General features: G+C 35.9%; 1 long non-coding RNA gene across 1 annotated transcript; it reads right to left on the reverse strand.

Moving 5' to 3' along the window:
- Positions 1-5,388: 5,388 nt before the first annotated feature.
- Positions 5,389-23,641, reverse strand: LOC118730064. Its single transcript, XR_004991362.2, has 3 exons — positions 23,354-23,641; positions 16,713-16,718; positions 5,389-5,401 (listed from the first exon to the last, which is right to left on the reverse strand). It is a non-coding gene; the product is annotated as an uncharacterized LOC118730064 (long non-coding RNA).
- Between the last annotated feature and the right edge of the window lie 4,155 nt (positions 23,642-27,796).

A 27,796-nucleotide genomic window follows, 5' to 3' on the forward strand; every position in this document is an offset into this window, starting at 1 on the left:
TGGCCCTTTGCTGCCAGGTCCCTCTCCACTGGGGCTGGGAACACCTCTCCTCCCTACAACTCCAGACCCAGGTGGAAGCAGGAACTGATCCTTCCCCCCTACAGTAGCATCACCATCTCTGCATCTGCAGAGAACTGAACCTCACTGGGGATGTGGCTAACCCTGCTCTCCTAGCCCACCTGGTCCTGCCCTGGCCAGGCCCCCACCCCGCTCCAGGAGACTGGAGCCCCGCCCTGAGCAGGTACAGCTGTGAAACAGCCATGTACAATTTAAAGAATGGCGCCAAAGCAGGAGGTGTGACAATTACTCTTTCTTCAACCTCGTCGCCTCCGAGGCCTGCAGAACCCTCTGCAAAGCTTCCATAGCTACAGTCCCAGGAAACAGTCATGCCCTCCTCCCCTAATCAGCACCTGCTACCTGTGAGGGTACCCATGAGCTTAGAAATAACTATCCCTTCCCGTTTAGACGTCACTTACTTGATAGGTTTATTCGCTCAGAACCTCCTCATGACAACCCAGTGAGGTAGGCGGAGAAGAGAGTACAGTTCCCTTGGTATATGCGTATGTATTCAGAAATGAAGCTCAGAGAGGAAAAGCTCCAAGCCCAGTGGTTCCCAAAGTGCAGCACACACCCCACAGGGAGGGCAATTTGATTTTAAGTGGGGGCAATTTGAGAATGAGTTAACAGTGAATTTTTTGCATTTCTTATGGTCCTAGGGGCCTCATCTACAGTGTATCCTACATAATAAAATGCTAATATGCAAATGACTAAATAGTGGAATGAGATCACTATCATGGGTGCTGGCCACCAGGGGGCAGACACTCAACACAGGAGCTGCCCCCAGGTGGTCAGTATGTTTTCACAGAGGAAACCCGCTCAGCCAGAAGCTGGGCTCACAGCTGGAGAGCACAGAGGCAATGGTGGGAGTGACTCCATCCTCCATGGCAATGCTAAGATATCAGACTGATAGCTTAGACTCACTAAGCCTTCAATCGGACATCCCCCCAGGACTCCCAGACTGTGAGAGGGTGCAGGCCAAGCTGAGGAACACCCCCCAACAACAACAAAAAAAAAGTGCAGGAATTTTGTGCATCAGGCCTCTAATATATATATAGATTGATTTCAGAGAGGAAGAGAGAAAGAGAAAGATCAATGATGAGAGAAAATAATTGACTGGCTGACCCCCTGCATGTCCCCCTCTTGGGACCAAGCCCACAACCAGGGTATGTGCCTTTGCCTGGAATCAAATCCTGGATTCTTCCATCCCAAGGCCGAGGCTCTATCCACTGAGCCAAACCAACTAGGGTGAGCTGTATATTTATAATGACAGAGATAACCTCAGTGTGTGTGTGTTGGGGGAGAGGGTTTAGGAAGCCCTCAATGTTTGTTGTGGGTTGGTGATACCCAGAACAAGTATTTATAACATTCAATATGTGTACCCTCTATTCTGAGCAAAATTCTAATGAGAGGTGCTTAAAATAGAATATCCTGTTTCTAGGTGTGGAATACAGAAAAATAGATAAATAAATGAAGCCGAAAAAGTGAAGAGTCATACTCAGCTTGTGTTTGCCTAATCTTGGACTCCATGCCTGGACAATGAGTTCCTATATAATTTTCTTCTGAAAGCTTTAAGTTTGGAAACACTAATTATTATAATGAGGTATTATTTAAGTTTCTTATTTTTTAAATTAAAAATGGTATTTTTGACTTTTGATATTAGTTTGTCTCAAACTGGTTAAAAGACCATTTAAAAACAGTAAGATTCCATATCCCTATAAAATAAACACATATATTATATTGGTTTTGATGCCTGCATACGTTTTGGTATTTAGCGTTCTCCTGTGTTTACAAAAGAACTGAAGGCATTGTTAGAAATCCATTGTGCAAATATTTATGCTTTGTGAGAGATATCATATGGTTTCTCCCTAAGTTTAGATTAATATTAGTACTATGGTCTTTTCCTTTCACTTGTAAAACATTTTGGTTGGAATATGAAAACACTTAATAAACTCTTTGACATTTTGGTGATTGTCTTAAAGCACCAATAGAATGAGTGATAATGCAGAAATGGAAACAAAGAAGGCAGCAACACAGTTAATCTAAGAAGTTTTGCTTGGCTATCAAATTTATAATCATGTAAGAGCATGTATCCTAGGGACTTGGAAGAAATATTTCCATAGAATGTTTCTTACATTCTATGGAAATAGATCAAGGCTTCTTTATCCACAATTGTTTTCTTTTTAATTATAAAGGTTAACATATTTTTCAAGATAGAGCTTATAAACATATTTGGCTTGTGAATTGCACCTGCATTCACATTGGAGCCTACTCTGGCTGTTTCAAGAACAAAAGCTATACTTTTTAAGGAAAAAACAACAACAACTTAATCTAAAGCTCAACTCTGTATGTTGTTTTATGTTTGTCCCTTTTTGCAAAAACAATTGAGCTTAATTATTTTTTTATTTAGTATCATTGCTTTTATTATAAACTATTAATTCTTAGGATAAAGTATGTTTTAAGTTATTACTATACAACACAGCACTATGACATACATAATTTTATGAACTGTTTTTGATGACAAAGCTAATTGATTTTATTTTTAATAGGCACACTTTATCTTGTTTAAGTAATGATATTTAAAGGCAATTATGGAAAAGGAGATTCCTCCATTAATTGGTAGATATTTATATTTGCTTCAAAAATACCATACCTAAGAATGAAGAAAAATCATCAATGAGAAATCAGGTGTTTTACCTAATTTGTAAACTCTTCATTTGCCCATGAATGTTTTTATTTTTTCCTTAAGTGCAAACCAAATAAAAATTTCAAATATCTTTTCAATTATTTTTTCTTATCTCCCTTCTTTAATCACTTATTGTTTATCACTCCCCCAAACATTTATTGAAAACATATTGTGTGCATTGTTCTGCATTATACACTGCACTTGACATAATCAACTTAATATACTATGCATTATAATGACCTGATGTCTTTATTTTTCTCATTTATTGATTGATTGAGAGGAAAGGGAATGGAAGAGAGAGAAAACATACATTAATTTGTTGTTCTACTTATTTATGCATTCTGTGGATAATTCATCTATGTGTCCTGACCAGATTCTAACCCTCAATGTAGGCGCCTGGGGATGATGCTCACCATTTGTGCTACCTGGCTATAGATGATGTCTATAGATGTAGCATCTGAGTCTACATCTATACAGTGGTGAGGACAGAAGAAATACGCTATTTTAAACATTGTTCTCTGCATGTTCATTGATTGAATGTTATATTTTCAAGTTCATTCAATTCTGAAAAAAATGAAAACCTATTTTGGGCTTAGTATGCTAGTTTAATGAAATATACCTGGCCCTAAAATACTAGGTAGAGATAAGATGTAATCTGTGTCTAACCAGACTACATATTTCTATATTAATTGATGTATAAATTTTCATTATTTTGAGTGCCTTTGGATGGAATTGATTTAATTTTGAATCAATGGAACCTGTAAGAACCTTGAAATATAGGCTACATATGACTTTTTCCTTAGCAATTTTTCAAATTAACTGTCACCAATTAGCATTTTCTCCATGAAGTGAAGATCTGAGAAAAATCTTGCTTTCTTTTGTGCTTTGCCTGGAGTGCTGTGATACATATTCTTTAAACAAGGGCATGTGGGGAAAAATATACAAAAAACCAACAAACAAAAACACACATTAGTGTTCTCCAAAAATGATTAAGGGATCTTTTGAGATGATTCAGGGAACCTCTAAGAATATATATATATATATATATATATATATATATATATATATATATCAAGTAACCATGCATTTCTCAAAATATCATATGATTTTACCATTGTTGAAGATAAAGATTGTTAAGCATAGACAACTTATTATGGTAACTTTTGTTTTCTGATGTTATAAATCAAGTTTTTTTTTTTTTTTAATTATACAAAATTACTTTTCCACAAACCTTGAGCTTCAAGTTCAGACCAACTATGGCCCGGTGCATGAAATTTGTGCATGGGGCGGTGGAGGGTGGCCCTCAGCCAGGCCTGCACCCTCTCCAATCTGGGACCCCTCAGGATAACCAGTAGTCAGGCATACCTTCCACAATCCAGAATTGCTGGCTTCTAACTGTTCTCCAGCTGGCTTGATTGCTCCTAACCACCTCTGCCTCAGTCCCTCCTCCAGGACAGAGAATTCCCTCCTCCAGCCCACCACAGGAACCAGGGATCCGGTCTTCCCTCCCGCTGGTCAGCCACAGGAGCCCAGGCCGATTGCAGCCACAGGGGATGGAGGGCAGGTGGCTTCGCCTGAGCTGTAATCACAAGTGCTGGAGCCCAGGACCACAGGGTGGGCGATTTCTCCATCTCCCAGGACACAGCTAGCCACAGGTACTGGTGCCCAGGACTGCAGGGTGCTTGGCTTCTTCCTCTATCAGACTGGCTCCTGGACTGCAGGCAAGCAGCTTCTCAGTCTTCCCTGGGATGCAGTGTGGGAAACTTCTCCAGCTGGCTGTGGCCTGAGTGAGATCAAAGGGCAGGCAGCTTCTTCGTCTCCAGGGCTGTAGTCAGCCTCAGGCACTAGGGCCAGGTTTCTCTGTCTCCCCCAGGACATGGGGCAGGCAGATGTGAAGCTTCTGCTGTTGGTTGCAGCTTGAGATCATGGGGCAGGCGGCTTCTTCGTCTCCCAGGCTGGTATCGGACTTACCTGACTCCCACAGGCCCAGAGAGGTGGGGGATGAGGCTGCTGCCATGTTTTCAGGTTAATTTGCATACTCACCCTGATTGGCTGGTAGTGTAGTAGAGTGATGATAATTTGCATTTTTTTTATTAATGTATATACACATTATATATAATAGTTCTTTAAGAAAAGAAAAATAATCAAACCCGGTTTGGCTCAATGGTAGAGCGTCGGTCTGCGGACTGAAAGGTCCCGGGTTCGATTCTGGTCAAGGGCATGTACATTGGTTGTGGGCATATCTCTGGTAGAGGGTGTGCAAGAGGCAGCTGGTCGATGTTTCTCTATCCCTTCTTCTCTGTAAAAAATCAATAAAATATATTTTAAAAAATAATTTCAAAACAGTACTCTGTGTAAAAGCATAAAATGTGTTATGATAAAATGACTAATGATAAAAAGTAAAAAGGATAATGCTTTTCCTTTTATTAATAATACCTTTAAAGATTTAAATAAAGGAACATTCTTTAGTAGTTTATATTTTCCATCTATAGCTATATACTCATTTATTAATAGTAAATTAACCATAACAGAATTTTTGTTAACAATGAACTCTTTTTAAAAAATTATATGAGGTAAGAAATTTGGAAAATGATAATATTCATATACATATTAAACATATATTTATTACTTGAATGTCACTAAACTTTAGAATTTTTGCTCTTCAGAAACATTGATAAGAATATAAAAAGACAATGTGTATACTAGGAAAAATTTTGCAAACAAAATATCTGATAAAGGGCTTTATTTTTAGAATACATAAATAATTTGCTCATATCTAATACAAAGAAAGCAAATGATTCAATAAATATAAATGAGTAAAAGACTAAGACATTTCATCACAGATATTTGAATAGCATCGTAGCAAGTGAAAAAAATGTTCTGGGGTTATAGAGATTTTTATCTGGCTTTACACACACTTGTAAAACCAAAAGTGAACCTTGGGGTGAGGATTGCAGTAATGGTATGATGAAACAGAAATGACAGAATGTTAACAGTTGTCCATGTTGATGATGGTTCAATGGGGGATTAGTTTGACTATTTTGTTTATTTATTTATTTTTTTACTATTTGTTTACTATTTTGTATGTTTTTTTTTAAACTTTGATGATACAAAGATAAACAAATAAAAAACAAAAAATCCTAGCATTGGGTATAATCATGTACTTCTTGACTATTTTTCACAAAAATATACAATCATATTTTATACCACTTCTCTGGGGGGGAAAAATGGCTTAATTTTATTCTCTCTCCAGCAAGAAATTTTATATATATATATATATATATATATATATATATATATGAATTATGTATAATATATGTATAAATAAAGTATATAATTAATAACAGCATATTTGAATAATTAAACTAATATATATATATATATATATATATATATATATATATATATATTATTAATTTTTACAGAGAGGAAGGGAGAGGGATAGAGAGTTAGAAACATCTAATGATGAGAGAGAGTCATGGACCAGCTGCCTCTTGCACACCCCCTAATGGGGATGTGCCCGCAACCAAGGTACATGCCCTTGACCAGAATGGAACCTGGGACCCTTTAGTCCACAGGTTTATGCTCTATTTACTGAGCCAAACTGGTTTTGGCTAAACTAATATATTTTAATGATATATAATTAAATGGGATATATTTTATTACACACCATAATTAAATGTTTTTGTTATTTTAAACAAATGCAAATTTCTCTATCAAGACACTTCACCACTCTTTCTCTTTTAAAAAATTCAATACATTAATTTTTTCCTCTGTCACAACTCAATTCCCAATACTAAAGCTTTGTTTAGATTCTTTTGAAGTTTTTCTTGCAGAATGTTGCCTAAAAGAAAAAAAAAAGGAAGAAAAACCATCTTACTATTTACATAGTAAATTCAATTTATTTTATTTATCATTTATTTTATATTGCATATAATATAGAAATATCTATACAGAAATATTATAAATAATTAAAAATAGTTTTATTTCTGCTATATATTTTTGTAAATAAACTTAGCTAATACATTCACCAAAATCACTTAGTAAATTTGTCTTATTTGTGTGTACTTTGAAATCTTATCTATCTATAAACATTTGCTTTGAATTAGAGGCCCTTAATATTTATAATCTCTTTATTATATAGCACAAATGTTTTTTTTGCATTTTTAAATTTTTAATTTGATTAAAAAACATTTTATATTAAAAAACATTAGAAGATTATATATATATATATATATATATATATATATATATATATATATTTGAAATTATGTTGGTGAAAATTGTATGAGCTTTGCTGTGAAAATTTTATCCACAGTCTAAGTTTCATCACAAGAAAATTGATTGACAACAAAGAATTAGCAAATGACCTTGATTATTATTTAATAAAATAGAAGACACACAGATACTCTTAACTGTCCAATGAATAGGTTCATTAGATGTATAAGAATTATGAAAGTATCATAACTATGAAGATAAATAATACTTATGTATTATAGTATAGTGTACTTGGATTAAATATATATATATGTGGGTGATATATATATATATATATATATATATATATATATATATTTCCATTTTAGTAATATCTGAAGCAGATATTCAGTGGCCATTTATCCTTGTAGCATGATGCTCTTATATGAAGAAAAAATAAAGACTTTTTTTTTGGCACTGTTTTTGCTCTATATAAATCATGTCACAATTAAATATGTTTTGAGATCCTCTGTTGGAAAGATTTTATATGAAAATAAATGGTTTTATTTACAACCTCAAAAGCAGTTATCATTGATGAGACTCTTTAAATTTATATCTGTGCCTACATACTGCACTTGGGAACTTCAAAATAGCATTTATAGACATTGCAATTATATAAAAATAGAAGTCAATAGAAAATAACATTAATTAAATTTCCCTACAGTGTAAATACATTGTATCCATATTTGTGTACATCATTTTAGTTTCTTGAAAATGAGAAGTTTAGAATTTTCTGTGAAGACAGTGAAAACAAATCTATATTATAATTTGAAAAATACAAGTTATTTTTATATTATTATAAACTATTTAACTTGAAAAGTTATAATAGTTTTGAACGACAATTTTTAAAAATTGCAATTGATATAGCCATGTTTGCTTTTATCTTCACAAAGGAAAAATTGGGACAATAATTTATTTTTTATAATATCTATAGCCTAAATAATCTTATATAATAAAAGGCTAATATGCAAATTGACCAAGCAGCAGAAAGACAGGTATATGATATGACACACACTGACCACCAGGGGGCTGTTGTTCAACACAAGAACTGCCCCCTGGTTTTCAGTGTGCTCCCACCACTGAGCCGGAAGCCTGGCTCATGGCAGTCCTATGGGTGTTCAACTGCCAGCTTAGGCCTGCTCCCCAGGTATAAGCCATCAGTCAGACATCCTTCACAGGCTCCTGGACTGTGAAAGGGTGGGTGCAGGCCAGGTTGAGGGGACTCCCCCCAGTGCATGAATTTCATGCACTGGGCCTCTAGTGTATATATATGCCCAATTTGCAAAGTGTCCTCTCTGGAATTCGACTGACCAGGAATGCAATAGCTTGCTATGGTGTGCGCTGACCACCAGGGGGTGATGCAGAATGAAGGAAGGAGCCCCCAACTGGCAGCCAGCAGTGGGGAATGAAGGCCTCAGCAGGTAGCCAGCAGCTGCTAGGGACCGCACTGTGCACTGGGCCTCTGGTATTTTAATATTTCTTCTTTTCAAGTTTATTTTCTGTGCCATGTGCACCCAATACAAAGAAGAAAATATCTTGTTTTCTGTTTGACTATTAGAGAAGTTTGGTGAATGAAAAAGCATCTAATTCAAGAATTCTTAATTGTTGTATACAAAACTTAAAAGCATGCCTAGACCTTCTTGACTGCCATCACTCAGTTGTACAATTATATAAATTATTAAACTCTTAGGGGCCTCACGTATCTCCCGTATAAAATAGTGCAGATGGAAAGAACAATTCTTAAAGTCTTTGCTAGATTTAATGCACTCTGATTAAATCCCAGGTTGCGGGTAACAAAAGCACATGTGGAAGGAACTAGGCTAAAGGGGCTATGCAGAGTAGTGAGAACTATTACACACATCCTCACTGCTGCTCATAGAACAGGAATAATAATATTTACATCTTGTTTGAATAGTATTCACTCTTTGTTGCCAATCCCTGAATATCAGACCTGCTTTTCCATATAGTCTATTACTCCATTTCTTTCGTTCATGCCATATTCTATCTACAAATTCTACATGAACTCATTCTTTTCTGTGGTTTCAAATAGCCTCTGTGCATTGATGATTTCCAAATTTATATTTCTGGCATTTATCCTTCCACTAAGTTCCAAATGCATATATCCCTTATGACATCTTTGCTAGGTTATTTCATAAATATATCAAATGTAATATGTTCAAAGCAGACCTTTTGTTCTTCTGTTCTGTACTAGTAGTTACTCTTCTCACATTCTTTCTAATTTCAGTAAGTGATATTATTGCTTACCCAATTTCTCAAACCAACGGTATTTAAGTCAAGCCCCCTTTTTCTGCTTTCAATATCCAATCTAACAATAAACATGGCCAATCTTCCTCATTTCCCTCCCAAAATACATTCACCTATCTCATTCTTTAATAGCATATGTACTGTTGCTTTTAAAACTCACTGGTGTGCTGGCTAACTTCTTCTTATTCCACAGACCTCATCTCCTCAAAACAGCCGTCCATGAGCACTCTGTATGTTTAATTCCACCCCATCAAACCCCAAGTCCACATAGAGAGTTATTTCCTTTCATACAGTCTGGTCTACTTTATTACAGTTTTTACCATCAGGATGTATCAGCTTTATTTGTATACTTGTTTATTGTCTATTTTCACCTTCTAAGTGTTGGCTATAGGAAAACAAGTATCTAATCAATTAACAATTAGTAATAAGTCAATTAGTAATAACAACTAACTTCTTGTGAACTCTAACTGAAGGAATGGGGAACTAGTCTTCTATCTTCCTAGTAGGTCAATTACTTTACATGCATAAAATGGTTGAAGGTTTTTAAACTGCTGTATTATGATTATTATTACTATTAAATATTTGTTATTTAATAAAACAATTATTCAAAGTTTGCAAGATCAGATATTACCATATACACTAGAGGCCCAGTGCACAAAATTCATGCATGAGTAGGGTTCCTAGGCCTGGCCTGAAATCAGGGCCAATCATTCCCAGCTGCCAGAAGCTGGCTCTGACCCCTGCTGCTGCCATTTTCCCTCTATGTGTTGAATAACAAGTGGTACAATTGGGGCCCCAGCACCACCCAGATCCGCAGCCACCCATGCCTGGTTCCTGGTTCCCCTTTGGGCCATAGGAGCCTGCTGGCTGGGGGAGGGGGTTGGGCAGGGAGGTTGGTCATTCCTACCTGCTTGCCAGCCCAACCCTCTGCAGCCACTGGTCCTCCTCTGTGTGTGGGGTGACTGGCAGGGCAATTGGGGCCCTGGCACCATCCATGGCTGCCACCCAACCCAGTTCCCTGTTTCCCATCAGGCAATTGGAGTCTGCTGGCCCAAGGGAGGGACCAAGAGGTTGGCTGGCAGGCCCCGATTGGGTGATCAGGGCTTCCAGGCTGAGGGCAGCACCTGCATTGAGAGTCTGCCCCCTAGTGGTCAGTGCTTATCATAGCCAATCTGTTGTTTTGCTGTCTGGTCAATCTGCATATTACGCTTTTATAGATTATATAGATTGTGCACATAGACAAAACCAGTATCAAAAAAGTTAAGTGATTTGTCAAATAAAATATAACACAATATTTACTTGGTGTAAATGATACCAAATTCAAGCCTTCTAATCTTTCCAAATCAGTCATTGTTTAACTAAAACATTGATATTCTCAGAGATTTAAGATTAATTTGTGAATCCTATATTTTATGAGTAAAATATTTTTCTGTGACTAAACATGTTAGATATTATAATCTAGTATGCCAGTTTATTCTAAATTATAATGCATGGATTAGATATCTCTACTCTGTGCTTATTGACATAAAATTGTTTTAAAAAATGATAAAAAATAAATTTATTATTTTAAATGTTATTCCTGGGAATAACAAATATTGAGAAAATATGACAAGTTCAATGCAACTTCAACCCATCTCTGTGTACCAACTCATAAAAAGGAAATTCCCACATGTCAAGAGCAAATATTTCATAATAAAAATAGTCAGTGGGAGTTTAAACCAAGAGATAATGGGAAACATACTGAATAAAAATGAGAGAGTAGTCTTCAGTGTTTGGAGGTAGGCCTTCAATTTCTTTAGGAGGGTGAGATTGGGCTATGACCTGCTGTGTGTGAGTGTGAAACTGAGCAAATTGTATGAGACTAGGACATGGGCATCGAGGTTTGTTATTTGAAGTAGGAAATATAAACATTTTTCTTATCAGCCCTGAGAGAATTTCTATCCACTTTAATGGTATCACTTACCTAGAACCTAGACATGATTGTTTTGGAGATACTATAGCTATATTAGATTATGAGACTCTTTGAACAGGGAAGGTAGTAATAAAAGGGCAGAACTGAAAATAGAAAGTACATTTTCTTAGTTGCCTGATGGAGCACCTATTCCAGCTCTGGATTGCCACCCCTAGAACTCTTTAATTTGTAAGAATAAACATTAGTTATACGATCAAGGCAGTGAAGTCAAGTCTCTGCTAATAGAAGCCAAGTGTATTTCCTAACTAATAAATTGATCCTGAGCCAAACATCAATCTCAACCATAATCTGAGGAAGGGATTAAAGTCTCCAAATGCTTCTCCTTGTTAGATAACAGATAGTCAAGCTAGAGCATTTGATAGGCCAGAGGGACAGCCAATGTACTGTTAGTGACTGAACCTCCTCCCATTACCCACTTCTCCCACTAAAGACCAACATACCAGAAGCTAACTAATGGAATATTACATAGGAGACTATACCATTTCTCGCTAAAGAAACAATATACCTGTATATCGTTCTCTACAACATCTGCTTCTCATTGTGTAGCCATGTGCTAAAGACAGAGCAATTTTTCCCTCCAAAATTGCCGCTATGAGCCTGTATGACTAACAATCTAAAAGATGGAAAGCCACACAAATACTTGTTAACAGCACATAGAATAGATGTTCTATAGCAAAATAATTTTGAAAAGTTAACCAATGCTTTGGGAACAATATTAAAGCAGGTTCTTATGATTTACAAGCCTATGTTTACATATAAAATAAAATTTAAATGGATTTCTATATGCAACATTAGAAGACTCAACAGAAAACAATAAAACAATTTTTTTTAAAGATATGGAATAGAATATACACAACATTAGGTTTAAAGAACTAGAAGCAAAGTCTGGTGGATTTTATTTTTGGATGAATTATTCCTGAGTTCCTAATGCTAAACTTTCCCCCCCTTTGGCTTTGAGAATTCTAATTCTAAAAAAAAAAAAAAAAAAGAAGTAAAAAAATTATAATTATTTGACTAACATGCACAAAAGAGTGTTCACACAGATTATGTAATAAATACAGTATTTGGGAGGGACCCTAAGCTCATCCAGAGAACCTCAAGATAAGAGATCAATAATAATTTTGAACAAGTCAAAATAGTATTTAAGGAATCTATACAGTGATCCCATTTTAGGAGAACATTGTATTTTATAGAATTAAGAATATGAAGCATATTAACAGAAGCAAAAATATCATAAATAAAGTCCCCTCATCAATAGTCATAAATGTAGGGGTTTAAGACCAAGAGTGAGGATAGGTCACTGAAATGCTGAATATCCACTTTCCCAAACTCAACCATTTTCATCCACCAGAGTTAGAAAATCACTGAGAATCCCAAGTTAAAAATTATTCCAGTTGAAATTCTACTCACCATTTTAGGTGGCTTTTGGAAATGAGTTGGAAACAGAAGTGGAAATGATATGAAAATAGTAATAATCTGGATATGAGCATCAGAAGAAAGAACCAGCATAAATGTGTTTATGAAAAGGGGGAAATTGAGAGTTAAAACAGACAAGTCAGGGTACAAACAAAGAAAACCTAAGGCTGAAGAAATAATAGCATTTTTCCTAGGATGTAACCAGAAATGCACTTTTTATTGATCAGTCTATTACCAACCTCACAGACTGGCCCTGGGCAAAAACTTTTAATGTAACATCCACTACAAAACAACAACAAAAACAAATTTTAGGTTATTGGGTTCTAGGAATCTTTCTACTCCCTTAGATATCTGAGAAAAGTATTAGCTAGCTGAAGAAAACTATTCATCTTTGATATTGGCCAACCTATTGATAGAATAAATATTGATGCAAACAATTGGCCAGAATAAGAAAAATCTCAATGACTTTATATTTTTTATGTGAAACTTCACAATGTCACTTTATTTTTAATTTTTAAAATTTTCTTTATTGAGTAAGGTGTTACATATGTGTCTTTATTCTCCCATTTCCACACCCACTATCCCCCCTCATGCCCTTACCCCCCTGTTGTCCGTGTCCATTGGATAGGTTTATATGCATGCACCCAAGTCCTTTGGTTGAACTGATCCCCTTACCCCCACCCTCCCCTACATTCCCTCTGAGGTTTGATGGCCTGATTGATGTTTCTCTGTCTCTGAATCTGTTTTTGTTCATCAGTTTATGTTTTTCATTATATTCCATAAATGAGTGAGATCATGTGATATTTATCTTTCTCTGATTGGTTTATTTCACTTAGTCACTAATCACCTGAGAGATGTAAATCAAAACAACAATGCGGTACCATCTCACACCTATCAGAATGGCTATCATCAGCAAACGACAAGTGCTGGTGAGGATGCGGAGAAAAAGGAACCTTCATGCACAGCTGGTGGGAATGGAATGCAAACTGGTGCAGCAGCCACTGGGAAGAACAATATGGAGTTTCCTCAAAAAACTGAAAATGGAACTCCTGCTTGACCCAGTGATCTCACTTCTAGGAATATATATCCCAAGAAACTAGACACACCAATCAGGAAGGATAAATGCACCCCTATGTTCATAGCAGCACAATTTATCATAGCTAAGATTTGGAAAAAGCCTAAGTACCCATCAGCAGATGAGTGGATTAAAAACCTGTGGTAAATCTACACAAGGGAATACTATGCTACAGTTAAAAAAAAAAAAAAGGAGTTCAATGACTTGATATTAACCAGAAGTAATTCCTCTTGAATTAGAAATAATGATATTGATGGAATAGGTGGACATAGATAACCCATTTTAGATCTTACACTGTGTTAGGCATTGTTTACAATGTGTTACTTATATTTAACATTCTGTGGTCAGCATTTTTAAATATACATTTTCTAAAAGAGATAACTAGAGCATAGAGAAGTAAAGTGTTTTACAGAAGGTCAGAAAGACCCTGAAAGTGGTGGAGCCAGGAATAGAAGACAGAAAGCTACAGAGGACTAGATTAATCCAAATAATTGTGTGATAATAATTTGTACAATTTTTTGTTCAATACTGTAGTAGGCAATGCTTGCTAATCCTAGGACACATAAGGCACACCCCTGCCACGTGGTTTTGTTTCGACCATTTCCTCTGTTGGAAAATGAGCTTCATTAACTATTTCTTTTTAAACTTTATTCCTTCTAATTTGCCTTTTCCTTACATAAATCTTACATATTCAATAAAATGAACTGGAAGAACCCATTTAAACCTTCAAACTGCTCCCTGTCTTTCCCCCATTACACAACATTCCAGATACTCCTTAATCTGCTGTGCTTTTTTTCCTTAAAAGTATGCATTAACTTCTAATAGGCTAGAAAACTTGTATATTTAATTTTTACTTTATCTCTCATTTTGCTTAATATGAACTGTATTTGGTCGAGGCTCTTTGAGTCTTTGGTTCATTAAGAATACAGAACTGTTCCTGGCACATGGCAAACACTAATAAATGTTCAATAAATAATGAATACGTACAAATATAAGTAAATTAAAAGGAAATGTTCAAACCATAGAAAACTGAATGCATTTGTAACTTAGAGATAAATAGAAAAAGTTGTCTGATAATTACTTTTATATAATAGAAGTTTAAATATAATTATTAAAGGTAAATTATTTCAAATCTTCAGTAATCACAAATTCTCTATAATTAAGACATTAAAACATATAGAGAAGAATAAATACTTACATTATTTTTAGAAGGCCAGGATAATAATTACAGAAAGGTAAGCAATGTTAATATCATAACCTTTGTTACTTGTTTTATCATACATACTATCGATATATTTGTATGTGTGTGGCTCTATACACTGAGTAGCCAGATTATTATGATCTCTGAATAATAAAAGACTAATATGCAAATTGTCCCCTCAAACAGGAGTTCGATCAGCAGGCAGGCCAGCCAACCACCCATGTACCCTGCTCCAGGCCAGGCTAACCTGTCCCCACCCATGCACGAATTCATGCACTGGGCCTCAAATATAAATATAAATATAAATATAAATGTAAATATAAATATAAATATAAATATAAATATAAATATAAATATAAATATAAATATAAATATAAATATAAATATAAATATAAATATAAATATAAATATAAATATAAATATAAATATAAATATAAATATAAATATAAATATAAATATGAATATAAATATGAATATAAATATGAATATAAATATAAATATAAATATAAATAATATAAAGTGAGTGGCCAGATTATTATGCATTCAGAGATCATAATAATCTGACCACTCAGTGTATATGTGTGTGTGTATGTATGTATGACACACACAGACACACGTATATATCACAATATTTTCTATGATGTGGAATATGGACATTTGTTTTCATATAAGCTTTTAATCGGGGAGTTTAGCAATATATATAAAATTTAAACGAGCCTAACCTTTACTCCTGAAAGCTTACTCTCATTTTGCAAAGCGATTATTAGAAAGTTGCATAAATTCCAGGTTCCTAATTATACTGTCTTAGATATTTTCAAAATATTTAGTAACCACTTAAAATTCTGTAATTAAGTAGTGATAGACTGTATGGTATACTCATGCAAAAACGTGTTACCATTACTTAGAAAAACAACATACATTTGTATATATTGTCATGGAACTACACTATGTATTATTGATTAGGATACAATACATTTTCCAAATAACACGCATATGATTCTGTGCATGTAAATTATATGTGTGTAAGTATGTGTACTTATAAAGACAGAAATAGATTAAACCGTCATTGGAAGTTTATTTTCTGATATTTGAGACATTCTTTTTTTAATTTTTTTTATTGATTAAGGTATTATGTATGTGTCCTTATCCTCCCATTGAGCCTCCCCTCCCCCACTCATGCCCTGGGTTGCATATTCAACAAGTTTGAAACACTCTGAAAATCTTTTCACAAGTTGAAGTATGGGAAGAGAGAGAAGAAAGTTAGAAGGAATAAGAATGAAACGAAAGAGAGAAGCTTCTGTAGCTATTATACATAGTAATTAACTCAGATTTGTAAAAATTAAGTCCAAAATGTCCGCTTATTACTGCTTCCCATTGCAATTTTACTAAAGTTTATATTTTTATGATTCAGCCTTTTTGAAGAAACTTCTAGAACAAAGTTCATTTCTGGTCAGTTGATTTTTTTTTTTTTTTTTGCTGCCATGGCTTGCAGAGTCCAGGGTATGAGGAAACCTCTAATTTATTCCACACCCAGAGGGGCACCACTGTCCCTATGAATGGGGAGCGAGAGGCTCCAGTGCCGCTGTGGCAATACGTTGATAAACAGACACATCCAAATTCAAATCACTGTCTTTCAATTTCTAACCATTTAAATTTGGTTCTATCTCTTAATCATTCTTAATTTACATCTCATCTGCAAGTAGACAATGTGCTGCAGAATAAAAGTGGTCATGGGAGGAATAAATGAACTGATGTATCTAAAGTCACATCAGAAGCATACAACAAATATCTCCTCTCTTTACACCTCATTCTTTCCTCAGCATGACTCTAATTGAACTGAAATTTAAAAGAAATGACCACATTATTTTTTATTTCTTTTGTAGCAGCAGTCTTTTTCCCCTCCCTTAGGGGAAATGATTCATTATGAACCTACATCCTGACACTGTACATTTTAATCCTATTTTGTCAAAATAATTTCAATAATCATTTTGCTTCTTCATCAACTCAAGAGTTCTATTTCGACTTAATATCATTTTCCTCCAACAACATCAGGTACGTGAAGAACAAAAACTTCATTTACTTTTGAATAATTAAAACAATTAAGCCATTTATTTTAAATGAAGAAAGATATTTTCTACTGATTTACAACAAAATAAAAAGAACGTAACCATTTATAGATATAACTTTCTAGTAATGGTTTAGTTTCAACTGCTATTTTATATGTGAGATTCTACAAAGAATAATTTAATTATGTAAAGAAATTTACATTTTTCTATGTCCTCTTTATCTTGACTAACATTCAAATATAGCACAAACCTATATATTTAAAGCCTAAGTGATCATAACGACTGGATGACCAGAACAACCGGTCAACCAGTCGCTGTGATGTGCACTGACCACTAGGGGGAATATGCTCAAAGCAGGAGTTGCTCCCTGGTGGTCAGTGCACTCCCACAGTGGGTGTGCGGCTCAGCTGATAGACCTATCCAGGCAGCCCACCAGCCCAGCAGCAACCACTCACTCCCTCAGTAGTCCTGCAGGTCCAATCTCTGGAGACTGGGTTAGGCACCAATGGACCAGCTCTGCCAGTATGATCCTGACAGTGCCACCAGCCTCCTGGAAGTTGGCCTCAGGCAATGCAGGCACTGTGGCCACTTCCCCTCCTTAGACACTCTGCAAGAAAGAAACAATATAAAAGTGGCCTCCAGGTATCTCCCAACAGCCAGTGTGAATCTCAGTGGAATAGATACACATCCAGGGCCAGCAAGAGCTTCCCACTGTTCACCGGGAGGGCCAATCGCATCCCCCACCTTACTCCATCAGGACCCCACCCATGCACAAATTCATGTACCAGGCCACTAGTTGAAGAAAATAAAAAAAAAGAAGAGAAAAACAAACAAACAACAGCAACAACAACAAAACAACAACTATATATATAATATATGAACTTACAATACAGTTTGTACTATTATATATATATATATATATAATATATAATATATATATATTATATAATAGTACAAACTGTATTGTAAGTTCATTTTATTAATTTGCTGTCATTTTTAATGTCATTTTTCAGGTAGTTTGTTGACTATATGTCGTAGTATAATCAACATGTCAAGGAATACATTTAGCTATTTATCCTAGATTAAATGTTTTGAGAAAAGGAGGTGGGGGCAAGATAGAAACAAACAAACAAACAAACAAACAAACAAAAAACAAAACCTATTACTTACACATTTTTTTAAAATTAAACACTGACCCCCAAATGATTAAATGGCTCTTTAAGCTTGGAAACTAGTGAGCATCAATAATGTTTTCATTCAACAAATGTTTATTGAGCATCTACCCTATGCTTGGAATAATGATGGAACATAACGATAAAATGACAAGGCAATCCCTGCTGTCAGAGATCTTTAATGAAGAGAGAGAAAAGTAAACACTCAATGAAACAAAACAAAATGATATAAATCCAGACTTTGAAACTGCAGTAAACAAAACAGAGGATAAGTAACATGGTGTGGTGGAGCAGGACTTCTTTGATGGTGTTGTCTGATACTGTTTCTGTGCAGGTGCTTGGGTTAGATGGACGTGGTTGGGTGCAAGGCTGAGGAGGTGCACAGCAAAGGCCACCGAGGAACAAATCTGTGCTGGGAGGGGAAGGGTGAGATGCATGAATCCCTCAGGAGAGCTAATACTGGGAGTGGGTAATGGGGAATGGTATCAGTTGAGAAGAGGAGGTAAGGGGCCTATTAGGTCCCTTAGCTTAAAGTTCTTACTTTATTCTAAGATTCTGGAAATCCGCTCAAGGGTTTTAAACAAATAACAACAATAATGACAACAATAACATGAGGTATGGAACAGCCTGAATAGACTGACATATCTTAGGGGCAGGCCAAGAGGGGGAGGGGGAGGGATGGAGAGGAAGAAAGATTAACCAAATAAGTTATATACATATATGCATCACTAATGGTGCAAACAATAGTGTGGTGAAGGCCTGGGTTGGCCTAGGGGCTGGGAGAAGGAGAGTAAAAGGGGCATCTTTAATCTTGTCAACAACAACAACAACAACAACAATGCACTCAGAGGCATAGACAGCAGTATGGTGTTTACCGGAGGGGATGGGAGGCAAGGAAGGTAATAGAGAGTAAAGGGTTCAATATATGCTAGAAGGAAACTAGACTTTGGGTGGTGAACACAAGGAAATATACAGGTAATAAATTAATACACGCTTGAAACTTATATATTCTTATTAACCAATATCACCCCAATAAATTTAATAAAATTAAGCTCCAAATAATAATACTTTTTATACACAAAGATGCCTTCTAACCCCTGCATGAGGAATACCCTCTGTGGAATAAGATCAGATGAAGGCAGAACAGTTAGGGCACTGTTAAAATTAGTGAAGATGACAGTCACAAGGATTGGGTTGCTGGCAGTGAAATGGAGACAGCTGCCAATTTCAAGAACTACTTTCGATACTGACCTGGAAACACTTGTAGAGAGATTAGATGTGAAGAACATGTTTTACAGAATTCAATTTTGGGGTATGTGATAATATCAAGGCAGTCTACATAATAGTAAACAATTGTTTTACCAAAGAAATGAAATTAGTATATTCAAGTAGAAGTTTATTTCAGTGTTTTACATTTAAAAAATTCAAATTTTGATTTTCTAGCATGCTGTAGCAATAATTACCGTATTTTTCAGACCATAAGAAGCACTTTTTTTCTCCCAGAAGTGGGGGGGAAAAGTCCCTGTGTCTTATGGTCCAAATATAGCCTACACATATACTTTTAAAAAAAAGTTTTTTTACTTGCCCGGCTCTGTGTGGTCTCTGTGTGCTTGCCCGGCTCTAAAATGGTTCTAAATGCTGCTGTTTACTTTACAGGGTTGATTACATGTGTTTATGACTGTGATGTTGGGTTTTAATGCACATAAAATATTTTAGGACACTATTTGTTTCAGAATCTTTTTTTCTTCATTTCCCTTCTCTAAAAACTGGTGCGTCTTATGGTCCGGAGCATCTTATGGTCCGAAAAATACGGTAATTTCACAGAGAGTTTATGCTGTGGCCTTACTCTAACTTGATTCCATAACTGAAACAGGAAAGAGAGTAAATGTCTTCATGTCTGGCCCATAACTAACATCTAAACGCTGATTCAATCTACTTCTTCAGCCACCAGCCATTATAAAAAAAAACAACAATAATTGGATTAATTAATGTGTAAATATTATTTTGGGCAATAACCTTTAGTAAGATCTTGTTGTCTAAGACTTACCCAGTTTTATTTTAAAGGTCTAAATGACATTAGCAAATATTCCCTAATGCATATTGGGTGACATCTTGAAGTATGCTTTATTTGCATTTTAATGTGGCAAGAATTTTCCCATCTTAAAAATGATAATACAGAAATTGTTCATTATAAACACCAATTTCCCCCCTGAGTATCTTTTGCAAAATGAGATTAAAATTTGTTGTAAATGTAGTGACATTTCACACCTCACATTTTACAGCTAAACTCACTTTGTTTCTCTTTCAAAAACGCCTCCATCCTGATTGTCTCAGAAGTAATAAAATTTAGAAGACTTCCACTTTGTGAGGCCAATACACAGGTAGGCATCTCCACTTATGAGAAAATATGTAGAATCAAAAATTAAGGTGACCAACTCACCCTAGTTTGCCTGGAAAATTCCAGATTTAGCATTGAAAGTCTCACATATTGGGAAACCTTGGAATTCAGGACAAGCCAGAATTATTGGTCAACATTTACAAAGGCAAAAACATGTGTAGCATCCAGAAAACAGTGAATAGGCAACCCTAAATTAAATATGTACATTTAATACAGAGACTTTATCCACTTACAAACTAAGCACAATGTTTAGAATCTATTTCTCGTAAAGTGGTGATGAGTATAGACATAAATAAAGCGTAATTCAGAGGTCTGTAAACTGTGGTAAGGTGTAATGGAGATGATTGAATGTTGGTCTCATAGAGCCTTGAGAAAATGAAAAGAGAAACAAAACAAAAGTGAAAACAAAGTACTGTCACTCCCAGCTCCTTTCCAAGGTTGTTTTGTGACAAAAGTGTGGGAACCTGATTTTTCAAAGTCAAGTCCCACAGTCACAGCTGAAGTCAGTTGCCAACAAGCACATCCACTTGGCCTCTTGGGGTCCTCTCACTTCAGGTCATTCAGTCAATAGCACTTACCTGTTCTCTTGACAACCGTTGCTATTGCTTTTAGAAAGATATTAAGGAACTGAAAAAAGTTTCCTTTTACTTTGTTTTCCCCAAATTGAACAGGATCAAATAAAACATGGTAATTTGTGGGCAGTTATTCATGGTGAACACTGAAAATGAGAAACCATTTTCAGTCTTGAGAAGGGGCCACAGATAGGCCAGTGTGAAGCTGCACACACACACACACATCCCAGTCACAGAAAGAACAAGGAAACTGAGAGAGAGAGAGAGAGAGAGAGAGAGAGAGAGAGAGAGAGAGAGAGAGAGAGAGAGAGAGAGAGAGAGAGAGAGAGAGAGAGAGAGAGAGAGAGAGAGAGAGAGAGAGAGAGAGAGAGAGAGAGAGAAGACCCAAATGGAACCTCTGGCCTCAGGTTACAACTCAAGCTGGGCGAAACAGAATACTATGATTCCTCTTGTGATATCCTAAATGCTTCTGCCTAACACACATGCAACTTAATTTTAATGGGCATTTTACCATGATTAATAAATGTCAGTTCAGTGTATTATCTTCACATTGTAGCATATTCACAGACTTTATCTACTCCAAGAGAATTTTTATTGGACTTTATATTTTAGAGAATTGTGGCATTGTTGAGAATAGGCTCATGTTTTATGTATCTTGTAAGGCTCAATTTTTAAAGGGAAGTTCTTTGTGAACTAAATGAAAATGTTTTGTTGATAATAAAAGTATTAAGAAATATGAAAATGAGCTGGGTAGTACTGGTGTCATTTAGGGTAAATTAGTTTTAAGGCTTGTGCTAATAAACATCTTGATACTTTTTAATATAAAAAGAGATGATTCAGGCTGGATAGTTCATTTAGGCTTCTTCTTCTTTATTTATCTCTGAATAATATCACCTAAACTTTATTCAGAATAATTTACACAGTTATTCTATAGTTTCTTGCTTCTAATAATTGCATACTATTACTTCTAATACATGTAGAAAGAACAGCGAATTTTTGAAGGTGAATTTTTCCTCCAGTGACATATGACATTATACTTCTGCAATTTTAGCTTTATTTTATTACTTAAAGCCAAAGATCAGAAGTCTCATGTTTCTTCTGCAGATCTATTTCAGTAATGTTTAAGTATGCATATAGAGTAACAGGGTGGAGACAGGAGACCACAGAGAAAGCTCCAAGGTACCCTCTTGAACCTCATGTATCCCAAACAGAGAGCTCAGTTAATGTACGCACACATACACACACACATTGTTTCTCCATTTTAATTCTGGGTTTCTTTAAAACTGTTACTTGAAGGATAAGTTTAAAAATTAAGAATTTTATTATACTTCATTATGACACCAGAGGGGGAAAAACACATTTGAATTTTAAAATTATGCCGTTTTTACAGACACATATGAATATGCATGTGTAGCCATGTCCTCCTGGCTTTTCAAACATATACACTTCTATGCATTTTGCTTCCTTACAATCATCTGTCTTAATTTCCCTAGAGAGTGTCTTACAAATGATACAGAAACAGCTTACTTAATGTGTCATGTACTGGCCAGTGTGGCTCATTTAGTTAAACATTGTCCCATATACAAAAAGGTTGCTGGCTTAATTTCTGGTCAGGGCATATATCCAGGTTACAGGCTCAGTCCCTGGTTGGGACATGTACTGGAGACACCTGATCAATGTTTCTCTCACACATCAGTGTTTCTCTTTCACATCAATGTTTCTCTCTCTCTCAAATTAATAAAAACATATTTAAAAAGAGTAGATAGACATTTATAGAACAATTAGGAAAGAAATACTGACTTTGTGCAGTTGACCTTGATCTTCTTTAAATGCTCTGTGGAAAAACAGCAGGCATGTATTAGACTTGTCTATTCATATAATCTAAGAATAACAGGTATGAACAACAAAATAATATTTTATTAAATTTTAGCATTAGTCTTTCATTCTATACTCTGAGGAAGAAGCCATCACTTAAATGCTATCTTAGAAAACACTTCCAACTGCTTATTCAAAACTTCAAGGCCCAATTGATCTGTGAGAATTTTTGACATATTTAGTTGGTATTAAGCATCACTATACTTCAATAATTATAAGAGCACCTTTTCCTCTTATTTGTAGAGTAATTCTTATTTAGAAAGTCCTTTCATATATGTTCGCATAGTATTTTTTTTTCAGTGTTGCATTTGTAAAGTCTTTCTTCCTTTTTTTTTTTTTACAGTTTAGAATCTTTAATAATAGTTTGGTGTATGAATTGGAAATAATAGATCACTAAACCAAGTGTCCTTGTAAAACACTAATATTTCCTATTCTATAAGAACTTAAACGTCTTTATATTAAAAGAGCAACACAGATTTTCTTAGTGTTTTTTAATCTTTCCAAATTAACCCTGTGAGACCTTTTTGGGTGGTGAGTTTGGGAGTGGGAGGTGGAGAACATTATAAGGAAAGATAGGATGAACCAGCTGGTACCACATCTTCACCCTTCACCCGGAAGGAATTCTCTCACCTTCTTCTGGGGCCTCTTGACATTCTCTCATGTTCACCTTCAGCCATAGACACTGAATGACTGGGTTCTCCTGGATGTCTTGGTGCTTGGACTTTTGCATTGTGTCAGCATTAGGGCAGCAGGTGAACACCATAGTGGTGCTGTTCTGTGTATTGTAGCAGGGCAAGGGGAAAAGCCAGGAGTTTTTCATCTTGTGGTCCTACCACCTTTTTCTTTTTTCTCTTCTTAAAGAATACCCTTCAGCATTTCATATAATACTGGTTTGACAGTGATGAGCTATAGCTTTTTCTTACACGTGAAGTTCTTTATCTTATCTTCAATTCTAAATGATAGCTTTGCTGGGTAGAGTAATCTTGGTTGTAGATTCTTGCTATTTATCACTTTGAGTATCTCTTGCTACTCCCTTCTGGCCTGCATAGTTTCTGTTGATAAATCAGCTGATAATCCTGTGGGTATTCCCTTGTAGGTAACTCTCTGTTGTTATCTTGCTGCTTTCAAGATTCTCTCTTTGACTTTTGCCCTTGGCATTTTAATTATGATGTGTCTTGGTGTGGTCCCCTTTGGATTCCTCTTGTTTGAGGTTCTCTGTGCTTCCTGGACTTGTAAGTCTATTTTTTTCACCAGGGATGGGAATTTTTCTGTTACTACAATATTTCTTCAAATAGGTTTTCAGTATCTTGCTCTCTGTCTTCTTACAGCTCTGTAATTCAGATGTTAGTATGCTTGAAGTTGTCCCAGCGACTGTTTACACTATCTTCATATTTTGGAATTTTCTTTTGCTTTTCCAGTTGGATGTTTTTTGCCTCTTCATATTTCAAATATTTGACTTGATTCTTGGGATCTTCTAGTCTGCTGTTGGATCTTTGTATATTATTTTTTATTTCAGTAAGTGTATACTTAATTTCTAGTTGGTCCTTTTTCATATACTTGAAGGTCTCATTAAATTTATCAGAGGTTTCTAGAAGACTCTTGAGTAACCTTGTAACCATGGTTTTAAACTCTATATCCAGTAGTTTGCTTTCCTCCATTTCTTACCTGTTCCTTTGTCTCCCCATTTTGGCTGCTTCCTTGTGCTGATAGAGTGGCTAAGAGTGCTAGGTGTTCTATAGAGCCCAGTGGCTCAGCCTCCCTAATCACTTTTGGTGCACCCCTTTGTGGGCTGTGTGCACAACCTTATTGTAGTTAATCCTTGAATGTTGTTGGTATCACTGGGAGGAATTGACCTTCAGGCCAATTGGATGTGAGGATCAGTCATGTCTATGATGGGAGACACCCTTCTGGGGCAAGACTTGCTTCAGTGCGGCTTTGGTGCTCATTGAGTCTGCCCCCTGAGTGTGTATCTTATGGATCTGAAGAGTTGTAATCTGGATGGTCTCACTCTGACCAGTGGGTACACTGGCTCTTGGATCTCCAAGGAGGTGCAAAGTCAGCCACCTCTTGGGGCCACCCAGAAAGAGCTACAGAGAGATCTACAGATTCCTCCTCTTTGTTTAGGGTTTGGAGGTGCTCAGATGAGGCCCATCTGTGAAGCAATGCAAGCTGCTGGGGAGCCTTGGGTCTTTTTTTTGGAGGCTCTACTGCTTTCTAATTCATCTGCAGTATATTAGGTTTCAGATTGCAAAGGGTCAGGCCATTCATAGGCAAAAACCTCTACACACAGCTTGTGTGGGGCTGTAAATTGGGTGGGGTGGGGTCTTAGGGAATCACCAGGGATGCCATCAGCCCTGACCCAAAGAGGTTCCCGGGTTTTTTGTGTCCTGCAGCACCCTGCAGGAACAATGATCACTGCAAGGACCTCTGAGAGAAAGTGTTCTGGCCAGATGCCAGACAGTTCAGTTTCTCCCCGTATGATTCTGGGTCACCAGAGTCCTGCCTAAAACTGGAGTTCAAAGCAGTCAGGAGCTTGTATCTCCCTCCTGATTGAAAAAGATAACAGGGTACTCAGTTGCCAGTCCCTTTTCTTGTGGGTGCTCCTCTGTACCTCTACACTTTACTTCCACAACTCCGCACCTCCTCCAAGTCTCAGTGTACTTTTCTCTTTCCTTCTAGTTGTATAATTTCCACTCAGCCAGCCTTCCCATGGTTCTGGATGATATCCATTTTGTCTTTTAGCTGTAGTTTTGAAATGGTTGTGCGAGGCATCAAGTCCGGGTATTTATCTATACCCTCATTTTGGTTTCCTCCCCTCTTTTTAAAAATATTTTATATTAGTATAAATAAAAATAATAATTATTTTTTAACATATTTCACAATGATCATCATTAATATTTTATAGGTTAAATACTTCACATCTCTCAACAAAGATTAAACGAAATTAATACAGAATCACAATGCATGAGTCAGAAAGGGATTTGAAGTACTTTTCCTGCCCACTACTATAAAAATAGTCTCTCTGGTTTATGAGGACTAATTGGAAAAAAAAAATACATTCTTTTGTGATGGAAATCAAAGTGAATGAAACTAGCTCAGTGTTTTCCCAAAACATTAGTGTCCTAAAAACTACACATTCCCATACACGCACATTACATGGGTGGAAACCCTTTACATGAGTTAATTGGGTTCCAATCTTCATCTTTTTAATCTGCTAATAAAAAAAAGTATGTACTATAATGATCTTTATCACCCAATAGAAAAAAAGAAAATGTCTTTTTAAAAAATGTTATAAAACTCTGTAACTTAGTTAAACTATCACTAATAAACATTTAAATCAGAAAATCTTAAAATAGATCAAACCAGATAAAGATGTTGATTTAAAAGAAGGGGGTGGGGGGAAAGGCCCAAACTCAGAGCTTTCAAAGTAGCTCAGAATTAATGAAGAAGCGTTTTGACCTAGGTCACTGCCTTGGGTGGTGTTTAATGGATGTGAGCCAAGAATCCCAGGTAATGAGCAAAACGTCAAAACTAAAACCACTCATTCTCTCTACCTGGTGGTTAGAGTCAGCAAGTAACAGTTATAGAGAATGGCTGCCATTATACCAGCCTGTTACTACTGATGAATCCAGTGGGCCTTGCAATTATACATTTGGGCACTGTCCTAACCACCTCCACAGTGCATCCATAAATGGAGATACTTTAATTGAGAAAAAATAATTCCTTTCTAATGTATGATATTCATTTATTTCAGTAATTTGTTTGCTCATATGCCAGCAATCGATAGATGACAGCGGAAGAAATTTGTTTTCAAAAAAACTCTTCATTTAATCATACTGGCCCCAAACACTGCAACTGTAGTTTGCTTCATTATTCAATTGCACTTTCATATCCCATGTGTGTGGCTTTCATTATTACAGATCATTTTTCCTTAGGATGTGTGATTTAATTTTAATGCCTGAATCTAAATCTAAATCCTCTGCTGCTTAAAAGGTCTCTAGTGCAATAAGAAAGGGAGGTTTATTCTGCTTTTGTGTTCGGGAATATTTCTAAATTATGATAAAAATCAATGAACAAAGGACAGTGAAAATGAGGCATAACGTTTTCCTTTCCTAGGTAAATATACGATTGAATCCCCTCTTAAAACAATGTTGTTAGCCCTGGGTAGCTTCCTAATTCTTGGATGATATGAGCATTTAACAATGTTTTTGTGAGAGAGGTATGGTTATACTTCAGAGACATTTCCTTTGGAATTGTTCACATGCTATGCAGTTCAAAACTAGTGTGTTATTTGTAGTCATTCTCTTAATTCCTGAGTTGCTTGGGCACAGAATCCCCTCTCCCTCTGATGGTCTCTTCAGAATGCTTGCAAAAATTAAAGCCTTTCCCCAGCTGGATGATTTCCAAGACAAGCCATGATCTAATAGAGCAAACTATTTTGTTTGTATCCACTGGGAAACCAGTAAGTTAAAAGCCATCTCCCAGGCCCACCTTGGGAACATCCGGGCTCCAGCAGGTGTTGTGGCTTTGACTGTCAGCTGTGTCCCCAGTCCCCAGAGTACAGAGGGCCCCAATGTACTGGCTTGAGGTAAAGCCAACTCATTCATCTCCTAGGAAGGTTTTTTTTTTTTTTTTTTTTTTTTTTTTTTTTTTTTTTAATTTGTGTCTAAAAAACATAGCAGGGCGAAATCACTTCTCACTTCACAAAATTTAAAATTCAAATATGTAGTTAGAGCAAGGATGCAATTATTAGGCTCAAATACTGTCACTAGGCAAAATAAATG

Source organism: Pipistrellus kuhlii, unplaced genomic scaffold (assembly GCF_014108245.1).
Source record: "Pipistrellus kuhlii isolate mPipKuh1 unplaced genomic scaffold, mPipKuh1.p scaffold_m20_p_3, whole genome shotgun sequence".
NCBI lineage: Eukaryota > Metazoa > Chordata > Mammalia > Chiroptera > Vespertilionidae > Pipistrellus > Pipistrellus kuhlii.